Below are 23,154 nucleotides of genomic sequence, written 5' to 3'. Positions count from 1 at the left end.
TCTTTCTTGGTAATATGCTCTCCCCTTCTTGGGGTTTGGTTCTCGCGATCGCGGTTTCAAAAACTGGCTATCATTAGCCCTCCCGTCTGGCTAGAGGCATTCATGCTTCTAGCCCTACCTCTGATTCTTTAGTCGTGGAGTTGGAGGGTTCCCCCTCTTCTGGAATATGTAGCATGAACTATGGATCAAACCTAAGGAAATACCTTTTTAGCCTCCATCCATTGACTCTAGTCTTGTGAATTCTCCCATCTACTTCCATCAGCTTATAGCTGTCGTTGTCATAGCACCTTTTGACAATGAATGGTCCTTCTCATCGGGGTTGAAATTTCTTGTCCTTCCTGGTGTCAAATCTCAATACTAACATGCCTTTTCCAGGCCCTTTTCCTTAAGCCTTGATTGAAGGTGATCCGGCATCGCTCTGCCTGCGTTGCATAGTGATTGATTGCATCTTCCCTACCTAGTTGGAGCCTTTCCAGATCCAGGATGTGGTTGCGGAGATTTACAATTGGGCACTGTAATTGGCTAGCCATGACTCGTAAGCTGGCTATCTGTACCTCAATGGACAGAATTGCCTCCTTTCCGTCAACTAGATGGAAAGGCGTGAAACCTAATGATATTTGGAATGTCGTTCGGTAGGCCCATAGAGCAGCCATGAGATGTTTATCCCAGTCTCCTGTGTGGTTATTCACCTGCTTTGTGATGATTTTGAAGATCATTTCATTTACCTTTTCTACTAGGCCATTACACTGTGGATAGTATGGTGTGGAATGTTGGCGTGTAATGCCTAACTTTTTCATCAGTTCTCCCACCAAATCGCCTCTGAAACCTAGTCCCCTATCAGATATTATCTCAAGAGGAGTGCCAAAACGGCAACAGATGTGCTCAAATATGAACTTTGCTACCTCTTGGGCTGTAATGCGGGTGGTGGCTGTTGCTTCTGCCCATCGGGTCATGTAGTCTACACCAACTAGAATGTATAGTTTACCTGATTGGGCCCTTGGTAGAGGACCGATTGCATATGTTTCCCATTTCTCAAACGGACCGTATGAGATGATAGGAGTCTGTGGTTCATAGGTTGGTGTGCAATCACTGACCACTTGACAAGTCTTGCATGTTTTACACCAATGATGCACATCCTTGTTCAGACTAGGCCAAGAGTATCCTGCATCTTCCTACTGGTGATATCTAAAGCAAAATGACCGCCGCAGACACCATCATGGCAACTTGAAATTACCTCTGTGATCTCACTGGAGGTTGGTACTCGCCTGAGAATCTGATCCTTGCCCTTACAATACAAGTGGGCGTTTACAAGGCGGTATCTTGTAGCCTTCCTTACTAGCCACTGTTTCTGGCCCCTAGTGTACCCTTCCGGACATTCTCCTGTATCTAGAAAGCTGATAATATCAAGCATAGCATTGAAGAAAGAAATTTGGAATGGCAGCCTCTACACCAAAACAAACTCCATTGCGCCACAAGGGAAATGATATGAGGACACCACCTAGTCTTGGAAGCGTGGACTAGGACCGCTAGAGAGAGAGAGAGAGAGAGAGAGAGAGAGAGAGAGAGAGAGAGAGAGAGAGAGCTATCACTATGAATGAAGCATTAACCTCAATGTGTGTACAAGGAATGGATAACTTCAAGCACTCCCAACACAAATAGCATGTAGATTACTAAACAACAACTCAAGATTTAGCCAAAATCACATCAAGCACTCTCACACACACATAAAATATCTCTCTTAATTAACATAAGTAAGAGGGGGGAGGTTACTAGCATAAAACATTTTGCACTCTAGAATGTGCAAAGAATAGAGTGAATGAATGAGCTTTATGGGCTCATGATGAGTGATACAAAGACTCAATGAGGCTGAGGGAGGCTTGAAATTACAAAGGGGGAGGCCTCTTTATATAGGCAAGAGAGTGATTAGGAGTGAGGTTAAGATCCAAGTGCAATTTGTACAAATGAAGCTTGATTAGGGACATTCCACCAATGAAGAAGCTCCTTCCAAGTGATTTGTTGACCAATTTGCAACTAATTGGCTCCATCATCACTTGTGTTGTCTTCACTCCTTCCTCCATAGCTTGAGTCCAAGAGCTTCCTTATTTTAAAATGTAGAGAATCTACATACAATCAATGCATATCTAGTAATAATAGAAAGGGGTTGAATGAAAACTTATGAATTACAACAAGATTAAGCATGATTTGAGAGGTGATTAGAAGAGGAATTTGTGATGGTTTTATGAGCTTGAGAGAGAGGAGGAATGAGGGGAGGGTGAGGAGACTAATGGCTGATTTTTAGAGAAGGACTCAATGTGGAAAAGGAAGGGTGTGTGTGTAAAGGTAGAGGGGGTGGTCTCCACCACAGTTGAAAAAACTGGCATCCACCATTTTTGCCATATCTCCTAGACCGTAGATGCAAAAATTATAAAAGAAATATGGTCAAAATCTCCAGCTCATAAGCTATAAATTTTCTTGGATCAGAGTGGACGTATTTTTAAAAATTCCAGCAAAATCATGTGTCTGTTTCCTTCCTTCACCAAGTCTTCCACCTGGGTCCCATCTGTTTGAGTCATCATATGGCTCCAAAGCCATGATGATATGAGCCCCTCATTACCCTTGAATCATGGCATGGCTCCACAAACACATCATATCTTTTCTTTTCACATTTATATATTTTCCCTTCCCTTTACCATTAGGTTCTACCTTTCACCTCATGTGAACTAGTCAAGGAAAAATTCCCATCAAATCATTTTTTTGAATTTTTCCAAGAGGTTGTTCTCACTCTTTCTTTTATTGTAAACCTCTAGAAGCAAGGAAAACCAACAAAATATAGTAAACAAAAAATTGTGAATTAGGCTCGGATCATAGCCCCCCCAAACCTGGCTAGAGGTATTTATGCCTCTAGCCTACTTTCTTTGATCTTGGGCTGACCTTATTCTAATGTGATAAGGCTTTAGACGCCATCCATTTTTCCTGGTCTTGTGCACTTTACCATCAATGTCTTGAAGTCTGTAAGAGCCATTTTTGAACTTTTTGGTGACCAAGAACGGGCCTTCCCATCGAAAAAGAAACTTTCCATCCTTACAAGTGTCGAAGAGATTGTCATATCGAAGCACTAGAGATCCCTTTTTGATGTCTTTAGATGCTAGCTTTTTGTTGAACTTTTCTCTGCGCTTCTCTACTTCTTGAGAGTAGTGGTTGATGGCTTCTTCACGATCCAATTGCAGCCTCTCTAGATCCATGATCCTTTGATGTACTTTCTCCTTTTGAGAGCCTACCTGGCTACCCAATATTCGAAGACTTGTTAACTTCACTTCAATGGGCAAAAGCGCCTCCTTTCCATAAACCAAATGAAAGGGTGTGTACCCTAATGGGGTTTTGAAGGAGGTTCTATAGGCCCATAGATCTCCATTCAGGTGTTTGTCCCAATCTTGGCTCCTGGCATGTACCTGTTTGGTGAGAATTTTGCAAATGATTCCATTTACCTTTTCCACCAAGCCATTGCACTGAGGGTAGTAAGGAGTAGAGTGTTGATGCTGAATATTTAGCTTCTGATGAGTTCTCCTACCAAGTTTGCTCTAAACCCTGGTCCTCTATCAGATATTATTTCAAGAGGGGTGCCAAACCGGCAACAAATGTGGTCAAAGATGAACTGACTCACATCCTTAGCAGTAATTCTATTGGTTGGAATAGCCTCAGCCCATCTAGTCATGTAGTCTACTCCCATAATGATGTACTCTTTACCTGACTGAGTGCGTGGTAGAGGCCCTATGGCATCAATTCCCCACTTCTCAAAGGGCCCATATACCTTTATTGGGTTCTGAGGTTCAGCTATGAGCCGTCGTGGTCCAGCTTTCTGACATTCATGACATGTTTGACACCAGTATTTGACATCACGATGAAGACTTGGCCAAGTAAAACCAGCTTGTAGAACCTTTCTACTAGTGATGTTGTGTGCAAAGTGTCCTCCGCACACATCATCGTGACAAGCTTTTAAAATCTGTTCAATTTCACTCTTCAAAGGCACTCTCCTAAGCACACCATCCTTACCAAGACAATACAAATTATCATTTACTATGCGATACCTGGTAACCTTCCTAGCTAACCATTGTCTTTCCCCTGCATTCAAGTGTTTATGAGCCTCTCCTTGCTCCAAAATGTGCATAATATCTTCTAAGTCCTCCTTGCCTTGCTGAAGTGGAAGTTTGATGGCCACTGCTCCCACTATTGACTCATTTAACTTTGATGATGCTAGGTGGTCTGCATCCTTATTCTGGTCTCTTGGCACATGATGTACTTGTGCCTCCCTAAATCTCCTCATAAGAGCTTTGGCTTTTCTCATTTTAGTAGAGAGACTGGCATTTTTGCAAGCCCATGTACCTTGCCTTTGCCTTACCAAAAGCATGGAGTCACCAAAAGCATTTAATCTCTCAATTGAATTATCCAAGAACCAACAAAGGCCATGAATTAGAGCTTGATATTCTGCTTCATTGTTGGAGTGGACATCTTCTAGAGTGATCCCTTCACCATGGATCCTCTCTCCCAATGGAGATAAGACCACGATGCCTGCAGATGCCTTATCCTTGGTTCTCTTGTATGCTCCACAAAGTAGAGGCTATAAGCATTGACTAGAGCCTCTAGAGCTAGAGGTGGTGGAAGTTCCTTTCTCTTCAAATGGAAAACTTTTTCATAGCACTTGTTTGTTAAAATGTCGGCTAAGCATACTCGAGTTGTTCTTTCAACCTGTATTGTATAATAAAACTCTTGAAGTCACACCACCCACTTTGCTATTTTGTCAGAGATTTCCATATGTTGTAGTGCATAGGGAAACATATCCTCCACAGTGATAATTACAAACCTCTTTGGCAGCAAGTATGGCCGAAATTTGGCTACCGCAAACATGAGAGCTAACACTAGTTGTTCCATCAGGGTGTAGGCCTTCTCTGTGTTTTCCATGAGGCGGCTAGAAAAATACACAGGCCTCATAAAGTATGTTTTTGGATCTTTTTGTAGGAGGGCAGCACCAATGGCCTCTTCTTCCACACTAGGTTTACAAAGAATGTTTCTTCCCAACAAGGTTGGAGGATTACAGGGAGTGACCCTAACATTTGTTTTATCTCTCTAAAATGCCCATCATTTTCTTCACTCCAAACAAGCGTCTCTTGACAAGTCAGCTGCTGTAGAGGAAATATCACTTGGGAGAGTAAGTGTATGAATCTACTCAAATATCTTAGCTTTTGCAAGAAAGAAATTAATTGTTTGATGGAAGTTGGGGAAGGTAGATTTAGCAATGTTTCTATCTTTTCAGGATCTACCTCGATTCCATCAATGGACACTACATGCCCCAACAGTGTAACCTTGCTTTCCCCAATGTGACATTTGTCCTTGTTTAGTTGTCCACCCAGCTTAGCTAAACGAGTAAATCCTTCATCAATCTTGCCGAGATGCATACTTTTGGAGCTGTAAATACAAAAGTCATCTATGAAAACCCTTATGGACTTACCAAAGTAAGGTTGGAAGACCATATTCACGAATCATTGAAAGGTGGCTGGAGCGTTGGTGAGACCAAAAGGCATGACTCAAAATGCAAAACAGCCCCATGGTGTGATGAAAGTAGTCTTTTTATGGTCCTCCTCTGCAATGCGTATTTGAAAGTAGCCGGAGTAACCATCACACACTGTGTATCGCTCGTGGCTTGCTACTTCATTTAGAATCTCATCTTGAAATGGGAGAGGGAAGTGGTCCCTCTTTGTTGCAGCATTTAGTGGCTTGTAATCCACGCACACTCGCCATTTACCATTCTTCTTTGGCCTCACCACTACTGGGGAGACCCATTTTGAATCTTCTACTGGGTATATGAATCCTGCTTCTAAGAGTCTCTTCACCTTGGACAATAGTGCATTTTGTTGCACAACTCCTAATCTTCTTAGTTTTTGTACTACTGGCTTGCTCCCTTCTTTTAGATGGATATGATGCTTCACTGCAGTGACACCTGTGATGTGAGTGTAATCAGAAATAAACAATGATGCACACTTCTTGAGAACATTTACATAACCCTCCCTTTCTTCTTCCTTTATATCCTTGGATAACATCTTCTCTAGGCTGGCATCCCACACATTCTCCATTTGGATCCTTGGGTTGTCTTCTGATGAGGTAGTTTCCTTTATGGTGACGCCCATGACTTCGAGAGTGCTATCACTCTCTTCACTTGAACTCTCTTCCTCGTCCATGGATGAGGAGCATCCACTTGAGCTCCACTCATCATCTGATGTCTCTAGTTCAAGGTTCTCTTGTCGCCCATTCTTCAAGTTATAAACCACCTTCCGACTATGGCCACCCACACGAGGCCTCAAGTCCAAGTCTCCTGTTGCCCAATCTTGCCTAGCTCCTATACCCATGAGCCAAGGTCATCCTAAAATAAGGGGGTATCCTTCTCCCTTCACTTGCATCACATAAGCATCAACCTCTATAGTGATTCCAAAAACAGAAACTCTCAAAGCTTTCACTACACCCACACAAGTGACAGAGACATTATTGGCCATTTTTTCCCTAAAGTTTGATGATTCCATTACCTCTAAACCCAATTGATGCATTAGCTTTTCTATCATGACACAAACCTCTGCTCCACTATCAATGTAAGTTTTTGGAATCCGTTGTCCCTTGATTTGCGCCTCCACCAAAGGCACTATATCCTTGAGACCATAGGCTTTGATTACACTTACTAGCTTACTTCGCTTTGCCCTCGTGCTCACCATTTTTGACCACTGTCGTCGCAGCTTTGGGGAGATATGAAGTAGTTGTGGCCAAGTAATCTTTGGTCCTTGAGAAATCACATCAGCTGTCAAGTCATAAGGTTGTGTCCGAGATCCCATAGGGAAATCAGAGATGTCAATTTGAGACCTAGTACGGGTCTTTCTCTTCTTAAATTCATCTTTAGTTGCCCGAGATGTACTTGCTTCATTGCTTGCATCCTTGCTTGTTTCTTTACTTACTTCATCTTGGACACGCACACTCTTGATAGGCATTGTAGCCACTTCATCTATCTTCATCTTCCCTTTAACTATTTCTTCCTGGTTGCTTCTGCCCTTGACGATCTCCTCCATCCTTATGATGCTCACATTTGGTTGAGTAGCAGGGGCTTGAGCTTGAGCACGAGGTGGCTGCAAAATTTGAGGTTGCAGTTGCTCTTGTGCTTGAGCTCTAGAACGGGGAGGACTTACTTGTTGTTGAGGACCTCTGACAGGGTAGTCATATCTTCTCGGATGAGGGCAATTATACATGCCATGGCCATTTTCCCCACAATTGTAACACAACATTTCCCTTGCTTGACGTCGCATTGGTGGCCGATTCCCACCATTCCCCTCAATAGGCCTTCTTGCACCCTGCACAAGATTTACTCTCAAACCCTCTAGCTATTTTGTGAGATTGCTTATTTGTCAGAGCTAGTATGCAAGAGAGGGTTCAAATTGGATGCACATAGTAAGAATGAGGCTGAATATGCTACATTGTAAGCCGGATTACACATTTGTTTGAAGCATGGGATTAGAATGTTGAGCATAAAAGGTGATGCCTTTGTTAGTTGTGAAGCAAGTGCTAGGTGTGTGGAAGAGCAAGAACACCTCATTGAAGGATATGTGTTTTAGAATTAAAGGCCTGCTAAAAAAGTTCAAAGCATGGAGCATCAAACACATTGAATGTGATCTAAATGGAGAGGCACATGAAGCAGCTCAAAGCATGATTTGGGAGCTATTTGTGTTGAGGACAAAATTACCTCTTATGTGGTGAAGTGGGAGCAGGCTATGGAATTTGAGTATAGCTTGATTCTTGCTAATGACACTTGGGACTTGGTATAACTGCCAAATGATGCAAAAGCTTTACCTTGCAAATGGGTTTATAAGAAGAAATTTACCTCAGGTGATCCAAATCCAAAGTACAAGGCTAGACCTGTAGCCAAAGGGTTCAAACAGCAAAAGGGAGTCAATTTTGATGGAATCTTCTCACCTCTGGTCAAGATGACATCGCTTAGAACCGTACTTGGTCTTGTAGCAATTGAGGACATGGAACTTGTCCAAATGGATGTAAAGACAATATTTATTTATGGGGATCTTGATGAGGATGTTTACATACAGCAGCCCGAAGGGTTTGTTCAGGAGAATGCATCTCGTGAGGAGCTAGTATGTAAGCTCAAAAAGGTACTTTATGGCTTAAAGTAGGGTTCAAAGTAGTGGTATCATAAATTTGATGCATGTATGAGGTCTCAAGGATATAAAAGGAGCGAAGAGGTTCACTGCTTGTACACAAGAAATCTAGATGATGGCTCGATGATCATTCTAGTTTCGTATGTTGATGACATGCTTATAACTGGGAAATCCATTGCAAAAATTGCCAACTTGAAGAAAACACTTAGAAATAATTTTGCAATGAAAGATTTGGGGGATGCTACACACTTTCTTGGCATGCAAATCAAAAGAGATCCAATAGGCCCGTTACCTATCACAAGCAGGGGCAAAAGCTATATTTTGAGTGCAGTGGACTATCTCTCTAGTTGGGTAGAGGCTATAGCAATAAAACAGATAACTGCAAAGGATGTGGAAAAATTTGTGTATGATGAAATATGTTGCAAGTTTGGGGTGCCATTGAATCTACTTTCAGATAAGGGGCCAGGATTTAGAGCTAAACTACTAGACTTCTTATGCACAAAGATGAAGATTAGGCACCAGCATACCACTCCTTATTACCTGCAGTGTAATGGCTTAAATGAAAGATTCAATGGTGAGTTGGTACAATTCTTTCAAAAGTGACAGAGCACCAAGGAAAGAATTGGGATTTGGAATTGCCTAGTGCATTATGGGTTTACCGTACTTCGGTGAAGACAGGCACATGGTTTACTCCATTTCATTTGTTATATAGAAAGGAAGAACTATTGCCTGTGGAAATAGAGTTGCCTGCGGTCAAGATGCTAGAGAAGCTGCTTGGGCCGCCTAGTGATGCATTCAAAGAGAGGCTCTTACAACTACAAGAGGTTCAATTGGATAGGATGAGCGCACTGGAACATTATGGGTAGATGCAAGATAGGGCCTTAGAAAAGATAAATGAAAACGTCAAAAGTAAGGGTATCAAGAAGCATGACTTGGTTTTGTGCTACAACAGTAAGCTGGACAACACCTTCCAAAAGAAGTTTCAAGTTAAGTGGGAAGGCCCTTTCAAGGTAGTGGAGTGTTTTCCGAATGGTACATATCAGTTGGCTAACCTGGATGGGATTTTACATAAGTCAAAGGTAAATGGATTGTGTTTGAAATTGTATCATGCTAGATTGATGATGGTGGAGCAAGATGAGTTGTCTACAAAACAAGTAATGTATGTGAGGGATGAGGAGACCTTTGATGCGGCGAGTCTCATATCTCTCTTTGCTGCTACTGATCATGAATGATCTACCAGGCTAGGGGATGGGAAAATTATGTTAGGAGTTTTTTGGAAGGATTGATTGTGCATATGACATACCCATGCATGGTGCATCGAATAAAGAATTGCCCATTTTCCAGAGCGAGGTGATTACATGGGGCCCACATGTGTATAGGTAGGACAGCATGTACATAGTGCATTGATTTTCATCATCACCAGTATCAATGTGTTTTTCCTATAATAATGAGGAGTTCATAGCACGTAAAACTTCTGGAAGAAGCTATCCGCGGGTCGACAACATGAGGTAAGCAGGTGCATCAGATGGCATCTAGTGGCGTCAGGAGGTCGAATGGGGTCAATACTTGCATGTGGTAAGCAAGGACACAATGTGGGTGTTTTCTTGTGATGATTATGCAGAAAGGGGGCCACTTTACATGGTTGCGGGATGCATTATTGGAAAAATTTGAGTGCCAGGTGTGCGGATGATGCAAAAAGGTAACAAAAATGCACTGCATGGCCGGTTTTTGGCATGTTCGGGGTCCGTTTGAGGTCAACTAAAAGGCCAAATGTGCCCAAGTGATAAAGTGAAGTGTGGACACTGAAAAACCTGAAAAAAAGACCAAAAAAAACATGGAGAGAAGAGAAGGAATAGCCGCAACTGAGTTTTTGCTGTTTTTGGAGCCTGTTTTGGCCATAAACTGCTCATCCGAGGTCGGATTTGAGCACTTTGACGTTTTAGACTAGGGTTTTGGGCCGTTTTGGATGAGATGGTGCTGTCCATTTTGCCAAATTTCTCATTATTTTTCTACTATTTTGATTGTGTAAGTTTCTCGTGTGAGCGAAGTCTCTGGTCCAATTTGTGACTATATCTGGCATATTTCATCCATATTGTGTGAGCTCCATAGGTGTGTTTCCTGTCTCGGCCAGGTGGATTGTGTAATCCGAGTGGTGCCCCATAGTGTGTGTGTATCATTCCAAGAGTGTGTTTCGGGTGATTATGGAGGCATCATCTGTGTTTCCATCCCGCTCACAACGTACAAAGATGGAGGATGCTGGCTTAGTAGCATTACCTACCAAATTTGTATCTATGCAACCTACATAGATCCTGAGACTGCCAAAATGGATCAGACTCAAATAGCCTTATTCTTAACCCTAATGATGAATTTGGATGGCCTGAGGAAAAAGCATAGAAGGTTTTCAAGGAGTTCAAATCACTTGTCGATCATCATGCTGGTGCAGAGACCTACTAACAGAATATACGTTTCGATTGATTGGCTTTGATCTGGAGCATTTCATTCGGCAAATGCTATTGAAAAACAAAATCAAGTATAATATGAATTGTAGAGTATTGAATTTCAATATGGGAAATCCCCATCTAAACATCTAAGGATGAAGAGGATGAGTAACCAAGGGTCTTAAACGGTTTCTTTGATACTTGGACATGACAATGTCTATTTTGGGAAATCACAGTTCAAGGTGGCCAAGAAATCCATACACACAATTGTCCTTTGTACATGTTGTTTTTCATGAATATGGGGTGTATATTTGATCTCTCTTCTAAGCTTTGCTTTGAATTGTATATTTACCTAGACTCATCCTTGGCCCATTCATAGGACACACTCGATGTGGCTGAAGCACTTATGTATATGTTATGCTCCCTTGTATAATGATTAAGATAGCAATTTATCTGTTCTTGTTGTAATTGGTCCAGGGCATTGATTTATTAGCCTTTGCTGTATTAAATTTTTTGATCTTTTAACGAGAGAGAGAGAGAGAGAGAGAGAGAGAGAGAGAGAAAGAGAGAGAGAGAGAGAGAGAGAGTAGTGGGGATATTGAGAGAAAGATGTGAGAACTCCACATGGTAGCGGTAGTGGGGAAGCTTAGGACTAGCAAATCAATAACCATAATCGTCAATCTAAATTGATGACATAGGGATACCTTAGAGTAGAGTTGGGTATTCCAATTTTCAATTAAGTTCTAGGTTGGGCGGAGAGAGAAGGGTGGGCAGAGGTGTTTAGGGGTAGCTAATCTATTGTATCCTTTTTGTTATGCAAATTTCTTTTATGATTTTCCTTTATATCAACATGCTTGGCTCCGCTTGATTTAATGATCGCTCAAACAGTTTTGCTCGGAGTTTGAAATTCCCCCATGCATCGCTACTCTTTGTTGACTGAAGGTCTTTTCAAAGCCCTCCTCCGTGGGGGCACCAAATGAGAGGGGGATGCGCAAAACAGACTCGGTGGCCTCTACACCAAGACTATGCACAATGGCCTCATCATGGGAGGTACACAATAGGGACACCACCTAGCTTGGGATGAATCTAGGAGTCATGATAAGGGGTCGGCACATAACAAAAGGAGAATATGAGAGGAAGGAAGGACAGAGAGAGAGAGAGAGAGAGAGAGAGAGAGAGAGAGAGAGAGAGAGAGAGAGAGAGAGAGAGATCATTAGAGCTTCATTAATATAGGCTTCATAAACACCATAACACAAGGAAGATGTGAGAGAAGAAGAGAGAGGGAGAGGAAGATATCATAGAGCTTCATTAGTATAGGCTTTATAAATACCATAACACAACAAAGATGTGACAGAAGGAGAGAGAGGGAGAGGAAGAGATCATTAGAGCTTCCATTAATATAGGCTTCATAAATACTATACAAAAATTCACAAGGGGAATTGCACATAATTAAAATCTCACAAACTTATGTGTGCATGGTAACTTAAACCTCTTGGCCATTAAGAAACCAAAACGAATAACCATAGCCAATAATATGCCATAGTAGAACTATGTGTGTGTAGAGGTGCATACACAAGGATGTACATATGAGCACGTGAGTGCTAGAGCTTGATTACGTGTTCGTTTACAAAAGAGAAGGCCTCCTTTTATAGGCCAAGAGAGTGATTAGGGAAGAGATTATGAGCAAAACAAGTTATTACAAAGTAACCCTAGTTAGAGGCATTCCCCCAATAAGAGAGCTCCCTATGCCCTGCTTATTGACCAATTTCCTCCTAATCACCTTCATCATGGCGAGCTTTGTCTCCATGCCACCTTCCATAGCTCGAGTCCAAGAGCTTCCTTGAGAGAATCTTGATAAAATAAGAGAAAATCCAGTCATAATGAAGAGAAACCTATAATGAATTGGGTGTTTGGAGCTAGATAATCATGACTTCTTCTCCGTGTGGGCAGATAGGCTCCACCATTTTTTCCATATCTTGTAGCTCCAAAATTCATAAAACAAAGAGGAGCAAAAAGGTCAGCTCAACTCCTACAACTTTGTTGTTGAAATTTTTTTGAAATTCGGAATGAAAAAATTAGAAAAAAAACCCACAAAAATATGTTTCTGGTTTTTCCTTCCCAAAAGTCTTCCTGGTGGTCCCCTCTTGACTCCATGTGAAAGCTTGTTTTCACAAGTAAATTATGCTTGAATTTGATAATATTTTGTTGACTCCAACTCCACAATGCACAAGATTGTCCTCCCTTTCACTATTGCCTCTTATTCTTCACCTGTAGTCATCGTCAAGTAGTGACCGTCAGGTAGAATCAACATCCAATGAATTTCTTGTCTTCATAGGGTTTCTTTCTACCTCTCCTTATTTTTGAGATCCAAATATGTCAAAACCATAGCTATGTACAAAATAAATACACAGACTTTTTGTGATTTCCATGCATCAGGTCCCTCCGCCTCCGCGAAGACTTGAAGCCTTGCAGTCCTCATTGTTATTACAAAATTATATATGCATATTAAATATATTCAATAAGGTTAGATTCTACATCCTATTGGTTATCTATATTGCTAAATGACCATATTATAGACCTAAAGGTCCTCATCCATCTTTCTTAAACTAGGTAGAAAAAAAATATACTAGAGGGATAGATTGTCTTAGAGAAACTTCTAGTCTATTGTGAAAAGCCATATGCTATATGTGCTTGACCAGAGTGGGAGCCATGGCCCCAACCCATCCTCTTGTATTAGAAGGTTAAGTGAAGATATATAAAGCTGGTCTAGGCCCATTTTATAGTGCTAGCCAACCAAAGGCTACCTAGAAACAAGTATGTGTGTGTCTAAGATTGATTAACTAACAATAGTTTGATTTCACAAACTATTTAACCACATAATGGGACTAGAGACCATACAGTGTGTATATAATAACCAAAAAATGTGTATTATAGATAAGAAGTAAGCTTAAAATGAGAGAGATAAAACTACCATTGACATTTAGACTTGACATTTTGACACAAATTGTATTATTTGTGATGAATATATAAAAATATTAAAGTGTATACAAGGACTATCTATTGATCATAGAAAACAATCAACAATGGATGATCTTCTGCTATTGCTATAGTTGTTGTCATAATCCCACGAAAGGAACCTCTTACTTGCCACCATCCAAGACATGAAAACAAGAATATTATCAATACTCCTATAACATATACATGGGAATACAGGTGTTTACGACCCCTTGCCCTTGTTATCGGTGTCAAATATTACAAGCAGCCTAGCACATCACATAATCAAACTCCAATTTTTTCCAAAATAGTCTTTAAAAAATATAGTTCGAGTGTACACAAGGTCTGTAAAATTTAGTATATATAAGCTTAGGAACTATAATAAACCATGTCATGAGAATTATACAACCAAGATATAGTTAAACCATGTCATGACAATTAGAGAACCAAGATTAACTTGACCAAAATGTGAAATAGATAACCTTTTTGACCAAAAAATTAAATGATAGTAAGTGGTCATGGTGTGTGTGTGTAGCTGTTTAATCTTAGATAATAAGACATAATTGAACTTCTACATTCAAAAGACAGCTGAAAATGGAGCAAAGAACAGATAAAGTACAGAAAGAACTCAATATTAGAATCATTTAAGTACAATGTTTGTAGGAATGAGGTCCCCTTCCAGTATACATATAGTAGAAAAATTTCCCAAATCATAAGTGTGTGTGCAATCCAGTGTAGGTCAGCTTGCCAAAGTCAAAAAAAACCTCCAAGATAATATAGAGTCCTTACCTGCATCCATCCAAACAAAACAACAATTCAATTAGCCTTGGATGTGTTTTACAGGTATCAATGGACTATACCAATTGTTATCCATGCCCATCTCAAAAAAAAAAGACTTTACAAGCTTAGTCAAGAGTATTTATGTAAAGATGTTATCACTTTTCTTTTTTTTAAATCCCAAAGATTATAGTAAAAGAATATCATTTTGATTAGAAGACCATCACCCCTTCTAATCCAAGTGTCTGAATCCACTCCCTTTATTTTAAAAATTCATTAGTTTTATCAGTTCATGAAAAGCTCTACCAAATGAAGTTTATACAAGAAGTTTTTTCGTAAAAATTCCATTTAAAGTTCTCATACAGTATCAAGCTTTGTTTAAGATTGTTTTCAGGTCAGACGCCCATTATGGTAGAATGGACTCTAAATCATCCCACTATCACTAACCATACATCTCTCTTTAGCAAACCAAGTAACAAGGTGCCCTGATAAAAGCCAGGCCATGAGCCGAACCATTAAAATATATATATCATGCTTTAACGTGCTAATTCCACCTCAATCACTTCAAGGAATAAAAAAGGATCAACATCTGCCCAAGTGAATGTAGTTTACATCATAACCAAATAAAGTAAAGACCAAGTGAATGTAGTTTACATCATAACCAAATAAAGTAAAGACCAAGTACTGCAACAATGCACAATAGGGCCCAATCACCCCTTAAAAAACCTCTCTATGTCATTGTGTAATTAGACAGAAAACACCACCACCAGTCAACCAATATACAGGGCTAGTAAACGGATACCTATGATAGTGCTAAAAACACCTATGAAAAAAGCAACAGTATCAAGTAAGCCACAAGGTTATTTGATGCTCTGTACGTCCCCTAAAAACTCAATAAGAAAATGCATGAAGCCCTTTAAAGGGAATATCAATTATTAGTGGGCAGATTAAAACGTAGAGTACAGCATTTTTCTAGAATGAAGGTTCATTTAAAAACTGCCGTAACGTACAACCTGGCACAAAATACACAATTGGTGTACAGAGCGTGGGATACCATACCCCCTTCATTTCCTAGTTCACCATCCAAGCCGAGTTAAAAGGCAACAACTCATGTAATCAAGGCACCTATTAGCCGGCCAGTCAGTTAGCAGGGTACAAGGCCATAGCCAAACGAGTGGTCTAGCCACTGATATGCAAAAAAAACCATTTTAATACATTATCATTAACAAAAAAACGCAGCACAATAAACACCTTATGTAATAGGCAACCGAAAGTCATTTTAAACATTAATAGTGTCTGCGACATTACCATATTCATTATACCATGTTATGATAATCCATGTGTGCTTCTAATCAAAGAGTATCATAACCCGACTAATAGAGTAAGAGTAATCATAAAAAACCGCCCTCAACAGTTTTTCAAAAAAAATTGCAATCATAAAACATACGGCCGAGGAAGCAGACCTGTGTGTTAGACGAAGTGAGCTCCATGCTTCAGTACCATGCAGAAGTTTCAAGGCAAGGCAACGACAAAACAAAGCTAAGTGGGGGCCAAAGAGGTGCCCTCACCTCATTATATAGAGGAAGGAGGGAGAGAGGCAGTCCGCTTAGATCGAATCCATGAATGGAATTTCCATGAGTATACTGACAGTGTTACACAACAGTGAGCCTCCTCTAGTTGCAGAGAGAGCCCCTGCGCCTTCACAGAAAATAATGGTAGTAGGATAGTAAACCATAAAGCAAAACCTACTTGTAGGTAATATATACGAGCCTAGTCCCATGGTGTGGGTTTTTTTTTAAAATCTAGAAACTATAGCTAAGTTCTACTCTGTGTGTGTGTGTGTGTGTGTGTGTGTGTGTGTGTGTGTGTGTGTGTGTGTGTGTGTGTGAGTGAGTGAGAGAGAGAGAGAGAGAGAGAGAGAGAGAGAGAGAGAGAGAGAGAGAGAGAGAATATTACTAGTTCAAGGTGTCATAAAAGGGTCAATACTCTTCTATCTAAAACTAAAGTCTGCAAATAACTTCAATAACATAAGATTTTTAGACATTAGATTGCCAACCAACCTAAAACTTTAATGGCTGTAACCCAAATTGTGTGATAGCATTTGATGGCATATCCATGAGCATGAAGTGTACATCCCTTGTACAAAATCCACTGTTTAACAGAAATAAAACTACTCCTCTTCTAATTCACTCATAACAAGTGTTTTGAGTACTATTTATTGGTTTGAATATACAAATTTAAACATTTTCACATGAAAAAAAGAAAAACAAAAAATCATCTTCAACACAAATTGTGTGCAAACCTATCATCGCTTCCTCAAAAGCACATAAATGATGAAGTTACGGTCATTTTGTATGAAGATGTGTGATTTACCACCATGCTCCATACTCTTCACTATTGCTACATGCAATGTGTGTCGAGTGCTAAGAGAAAGAGAGGTGGGGAAGGATATGGAGGAACAAAAGCTCCTGAGGCTTAAGAGCCAGCTTCTAAAGTAGGGTGCGTGGATTTCTCTAGAGAGGTGTGAAGAAAGATGCATAACAAAAGCTCATGGATTTGTAGTTGAGGCCATGGGATCCAATTGTATTTTGGTAGCACATCCAACTGCAGATTGCTTAGGTGGAGGATTATGTGTTCATGTATGGATTTCATCGAAATCGATAGTCAATAAATATGCTAGTTCCATAAAGCAGGTTGTCTTTTAATGTTGGTATATCACCATTCCTATGAATGGTCTAAACTTTCATTCCAATTATCATTACCACTTGACTGGTAACCTAATAGGACATCAAAGTGTCCTTTGAGGGTTTTGGGAAAAAATTAAGTACTCTTATCTTTTGTATGTGTTTGGAGAAATCCTTAATGTGGCTGAAAGCCTGCACACTCTTTATGTGGAAAAGATAAGAAACCCTCACAACTCTTGACTAACACACACTTAATGTGGAAGAAAGAAGGAGTCCTCATAACTCTTGGCTATATGGTCATGAGGAGATCTCAAGGTCAAAAGAGTGCTCAATTTCTCCAAAAACAACATATTTGCAAAAATCTCTAGTCAATGAGCCAAACGTTTTAGTATCCATCAATGAGGTACTGACCAAAGTCTATGGTGCTATAGGCCCAAAATTTTTGAAGTACAAACAAAGTGTTTTTTTTTTTGCCTTTTGTTTCTATGTGTACACGTAGCATTCTCTTTATAAACGATTCAACCTCACACATTTTCATTTTTTACTTATGAAATAAAAAAATTGTATGGATAAATATCTATTATTCCCATTGTGGCCTTGTGGTATTTAAAGCTATGAAGTTGTGCCAAATTAGGAGTGTATAGGTGTTTGGATGAGAAAGCTCCAAAAAAAGTATATGAGTGGGTGAGGTAGCCCTTGGCTTTAAATAAGTGAAAGTTCTCAAATTTTTCATATGAGGGCTTATGTGTGATGTGTTTGTCATTTTTGACTCTCATATTTTTCTTATCGAGGCATTTCTTAGAAGAACTAAGATCCCAAATATTCATATTTATTACACCCAATATTATTTTTCCCAAACTCTAAGCATCCTCAACGTTCTCTTAGTGGGCTTGTGAGGCTAATGTTTTCGTAGTGAGCTTGTGAGGATAATGTGTTTTGAGAGAGAGAGAGAGAGAGAGAGAGAGGGAGGGAGAGAGAGATTGTGGGTGGACAAACCTTCAAATAGATTATGTGTTGCACTATAGAATGTGTGTGTGCATGCACATGCACACATGCATCTCAATATGTGATAGGGTTTACATGGTGCGGACAAAAGGCGTCATGAGAAGATTGAAAGAAGCGTCAAAGATAGGATTTATTAAGCAATGTAATGTGTGTGTGTGTGTGTGTGTGTGTGTGTGTGTGTGTGTGTGTTTCCTCGTACTACATAGGGGCCGACAGTGGTCATGATGTGCAGGTAAACCAAGGCCTATGAGAGGGGGTTTTGTGTACATATACTTAAGGAAAAGACCCTAGAGGGTGTGCACAAGAAGAAGAACAAAGAGGTGTTTGAGTGAACATATTATCGTGTAAGCCTACGAGGAAACAAGATCCATAGGATCGAGTATGTATGTGCAAAAATACACGATCATTGATAGCATGAGTGATAGAACACACAAGAGTGTATGATATATAATTTCTCACAAACCAAGCATGTGTACAACTTGTCACCGCTTGTGCTTGTTGTTAAGAGGGAAGGTGTGGAGCTCACCTATCATAATTATTAGCAAGATACACATTTGGTTTAAGGGATCATAGTCAAGAGTCAAGGTTGTAGAAAGAGACGCTTAATTGAATATCAATAAAACAAGCCTATGAGCTAGCATTTCTTATATCACTAGTTAGTATTCTCAGCATAATCACACAAGGTAGGTCTATTGAAGTGAATGTTGTCCAACGTAAAGGACATTCTGATGAGCATAATCACACAAGGTAGGTCTATTGAAGTGAATGTTGTCCAACGTAAAGGACATTCTGATGAGAAATAGGTCAGGTGTAAACAAGCACAATAGAGATTTGAGATTCACACTTGTGTTTCATACATAGACAAATGAGAGTGTTATCAAGAGGATAAGTAAACCTAAACAAGAGCACAGTTCAATGAGTTTCACCTGAACACACAATCGAACTTAAGTAACTACATCCGAGGTAGCAACACTTATTATAAGGGTAAAGATAATGGGTAAGTAGGTGAGCAATGCATATTGGCATACATCCAAAATTATATCTGTATGCATGTAAAGATATATGCAAATGTGCTAAATATCAAATAGCGGACATGATAAGGGGGTTACAGATATGAGTAGAGCAAAGTAGAGAAATATGTTTGTGTTTTCATAATTGAGAGTGTTTCTTAAAACTAAGTTCAAGGTCCTTAAAGTCAAGGTAAATGTGTGTGTGTGTGTGTGTGTGTGTGTGTGTGTGTGTGTGTGTGTGTGTGTGTGTGTGTGTGTGTGTGTGTGTGTATGTGTGTGTGTGTGGCTGTGTGTGTGGCTGTTGTAATTATAATAAATACACACCAATGAACAAGAAGTTGAAAAAGACGACGTTCTAAAGATGTTTAGGCAAAGATAAGTACAAAAACAACTTAGTCTTTGATTCATAATTGTACAACATAATAAGAATGAAGTATCATTCCAAATGAGTTTGTACAAAGGTATCAGAACTATCCCAATTGGATCACCAAGTGTTTTCAAAGTTGGACTGCAGCAAGCTAAACCTTTTTAAGCCAAGATAGAATTCTCACCTGCATCCGTATAGTCAAGACAGCAGATATGTTAGACTTGGCTACATATGGCAGGCTTCAAAGATTCTATTAGTTTTTATCCATGTCAAACTTCAAAAAAAATTAGACTAGCTATTGTCCTGCATATTAAAGTCTCAAGGATTATTTACCATCATATTCTTGCTAGAGTTACTCCACATGTTTTAACTTTTTTTTTATAATAACCATAATATCGACTAATCCATATCGCTGTATGTACTTCTTTAGTTTAAAATGCTTGCATGCAATGCTATGTAGTTTCATTTTAAAATATGATCCGAGGTCGAGCCCTTCAAAGCCACAATCAACTAGGATTATCACTCGACCAATTTTTAGGCCAAATATCAAGAACCAGAAGTTACTGAGTCATCCAATAGTCTGCAACAGGTTATGCACATTCATTAGCACTACACCATATTCCTTAAAGAATTACCTTTGACATTAGTTAAACTATCAACCCAAAGAAGTACCAGCCAGAGCCAAAGAAGTACCAGCTAGAGCCAGAGAAGTATCAGCCAACGTTACAGCCAGAGCCAGTCAAAAAGCAGGCCACCTCAAGTCATTCCCAAAAATAGCCAGTTTATGAGAGTAGAGTTTATTCTTAAAAAAATATTAGTCATATCCAGAGACCATGATTAAAAATACCAAGATTCTAATACATTAACAATAGGTATGCACACTCATCATCATTACACCAGATATCATAAAGGATCTTCTTTTGAATAAAAGTTGAACTATTAGCCCAAAGAAGTGATAGCCAGGGTCAGAGAATTATTTAGCCAAAGCCAGAGCCAGCCATAAAGCAGGCCACCTCAAATCATTTCTAGATATAGCCAATGTATGAGAGTAGGATCAAGTTAAGGAAAAATACTAGCCATATCTAGAGACCAGGCAAAACCAGAAACATGTGTTGTAGACCAGATCACTTAACTCGACACAGCTAGCAGAAGACACCTGCTATTGAAGTATGGTATCCAACCATAGCTAGCAAGTCAAGGCCACCATGCCTCCCCATGTTACAACATTATACCCATCTCGATCAGAATCTTAGTTTATGCCAAAACTTAAGTAGTAAAGCATAAGAAACCAGAATATGTATGTATATATAAGGTTTTTATGGTTGTACCACCACCAAGAACTAGATGTAGTGTATATATGAAAAAAAGAGAGCAAATCTAAGCCAGATACAAGCTGAAGGTCAGATTTATTGTAAGTCAAAGCAAACAGTCTCTCAGTAAAGTATCAAAAGCATAATATGCATAAGGTTTACATATATTTTATGGTAGCATCATCACTAGATGTAGTGGAATATGAATGTAAAAAAGGCAGATCTAAGCCAAACATCCAAGCAACCAGCTGTAGGTTAGATTTTTTGTTTAATTAAAACAAATAATTTCCCCCATATCACAAAATCCTACCATACTCAGGTAGTAAAGCGCCAAAAAACTAGATCAGTACCTATATGTTCAAGTATCAAAACCAGATTAGTATCGAAACCAAATTGGTATAAAAGCCAGAATGTTTATATATCTTCTAAGGCAGCATAACCAGCATCATCACCAGGCTTTCAACACCATACCCACCAAAGGTAGCATGTTTAAGCAAAACACTAATCTTTCATAAGTTTTCATGATAGGCTACTACTTCAAAGATTGCATAGAGTAAATTCTCAAGTAAAGTGAGCAATACTGGAGCCCCAAAAATCCATTTTATTTAGTATTTTCAAGTCAAAACGACCAGTAAAAAATCAAATGCTTTTTGTATTGTGTCCAAGCCTCAATTTAACAACTTTCCTTGAAAAAGGACTTTCTCACAAAACAGGGCCACAGTTCAGCCAGTACTAGGAATCCATCTCATCAGTCTAATTATAGGCATATATCAATTTCAAAGAGCAAAACTGTCGGATTTATTTGGCATGTGTCAGCAACAGCATAGACTAGGTATCTTTATTCATGAGGCAAGCAAAACATCTCAGATTTTCATAGTAAAGTCAATGGGAAAATCTTCAAAGTGTCAGAGGACAGCTACTTGCAATTCCAATGTAACTTATTCCCTCGATCCCCTTTTAACCAGTACAATTAAATCTACAGTAACAAGTTGTTTCAAATGTTGCAAGGGACAGTATAAAACCCAATGCAAGAAAAAACCCCAATCATAATTGCTTATCTTGTATGCCAAAAAGCAAAAGACAAAAAGAAACCCAAGTCTAATTGAAGAGAGAAGAACCCGTCACATTGATACAGGGGCAAAGGATGGGTATACGTCAACAAGGATTCATATCAGAAGTCGACACCCAAAGGGTAATCCAGGTACTACCACACCATTCAAGCTCCTCGTCTCACAGGACGTTCTTTATAGGAGGGCAGGATGATTATACCAAGCAGTGGATGTCACAAAGTCCATGCCAAGCCACCCGCCATCAAGCTCAATTCTCAGATCAGGAAGTGTCGTGAAGCACCATGAGGGAAAGGGGAAGAGTCTTGTCGCAACATAGTGTATACGCTTTATGCAAGAAGGGAAGAAGACCTAGTTTTTAACTTCCTTTAAGGGTTAAACAATTTAGGGATTACTGCCACTGAGCCTGTGTTAAAAAATTGGTTCACATTACACCATACAAACCAAGATAGCATTGTAAGTAATAATTGGTATCAAGGACCCAATTGGAATCACCTTGTGAGGTAATGCAACAGACATTGAAAAAAACCTTGTATCGATTTATGCCAGAAGGATCTTTTAAAGGTACTCCTTCAACTAAGCAAACCAAGACAACATAGTAAGCCAACAACAGGGAATTCAAATCTTAGTTTAGTAATTTCAAAATTCAAGGTGGAGAACTTTATGCTAAGAGTAGGTTACTAGTTAACTGCCAATAGTGTGTTGGGTAAAGTATCAGTTATATACCTAGTTTGGGTAGTATTACCAATAGGTTGAGCTAGTGTAACTAGAACTAGCAATCATGGTCAGATGTTATGAACAAGTGTGTGTGTGTGTGTGTGTGTGTGTCAACATTCCGCTTTTTTTTACACCTCTTTTGGTAATCACTGATATATTGTCCCAGATCATGTCATACCTCGTATGCATGCCAAAATACCATATTAATACCCAAGCATGCCCGTATCAAATGCGTCAAAAAAGACCCGTGAATCCCAGATGTTGCGAAAACAGCAATCACTCCCCATACTAACGCAGTTATGATTTTGAGATCCACAATAATAAAAAAGTATATTCATAATCTCAATAGCTACATACCTTTGTTATATTACTTATTACTGAATTATTCATAAATCAAAAAAGTCTCATGCCTTTGTTATATTACTTACTGAGTTATTCATAAAACAAAAAAGTCTTAGGAGGCATAGTGACCAACATGATGAGTATATGTGTGTGAAATACAGTACGCATTAAGAGCCGGTAAAAAAATTTGTATGCATACAGTATATAAAATAAGGAATTGGTCGACCTTTTTGCCAGCTAGTTTA

Source organism: Adiantum capillus-veneris, chromosome 29, assembly GCF_014529385.1.
Source record: "Adiantum capillus-veneris isolate H3 chromosome 29, ASM1452938v2, whole genome shotgun sequence".
Lineage (NCBI taxonomy): Eukaryota > Viridiplantae > Streptophyta > Polypodiopsida > Polypodiales > Pteridaceae > Adiantum > Adiantum capillus-veneris.
This window is presented reverse-complemented; position numbering follows the sequence as displayed.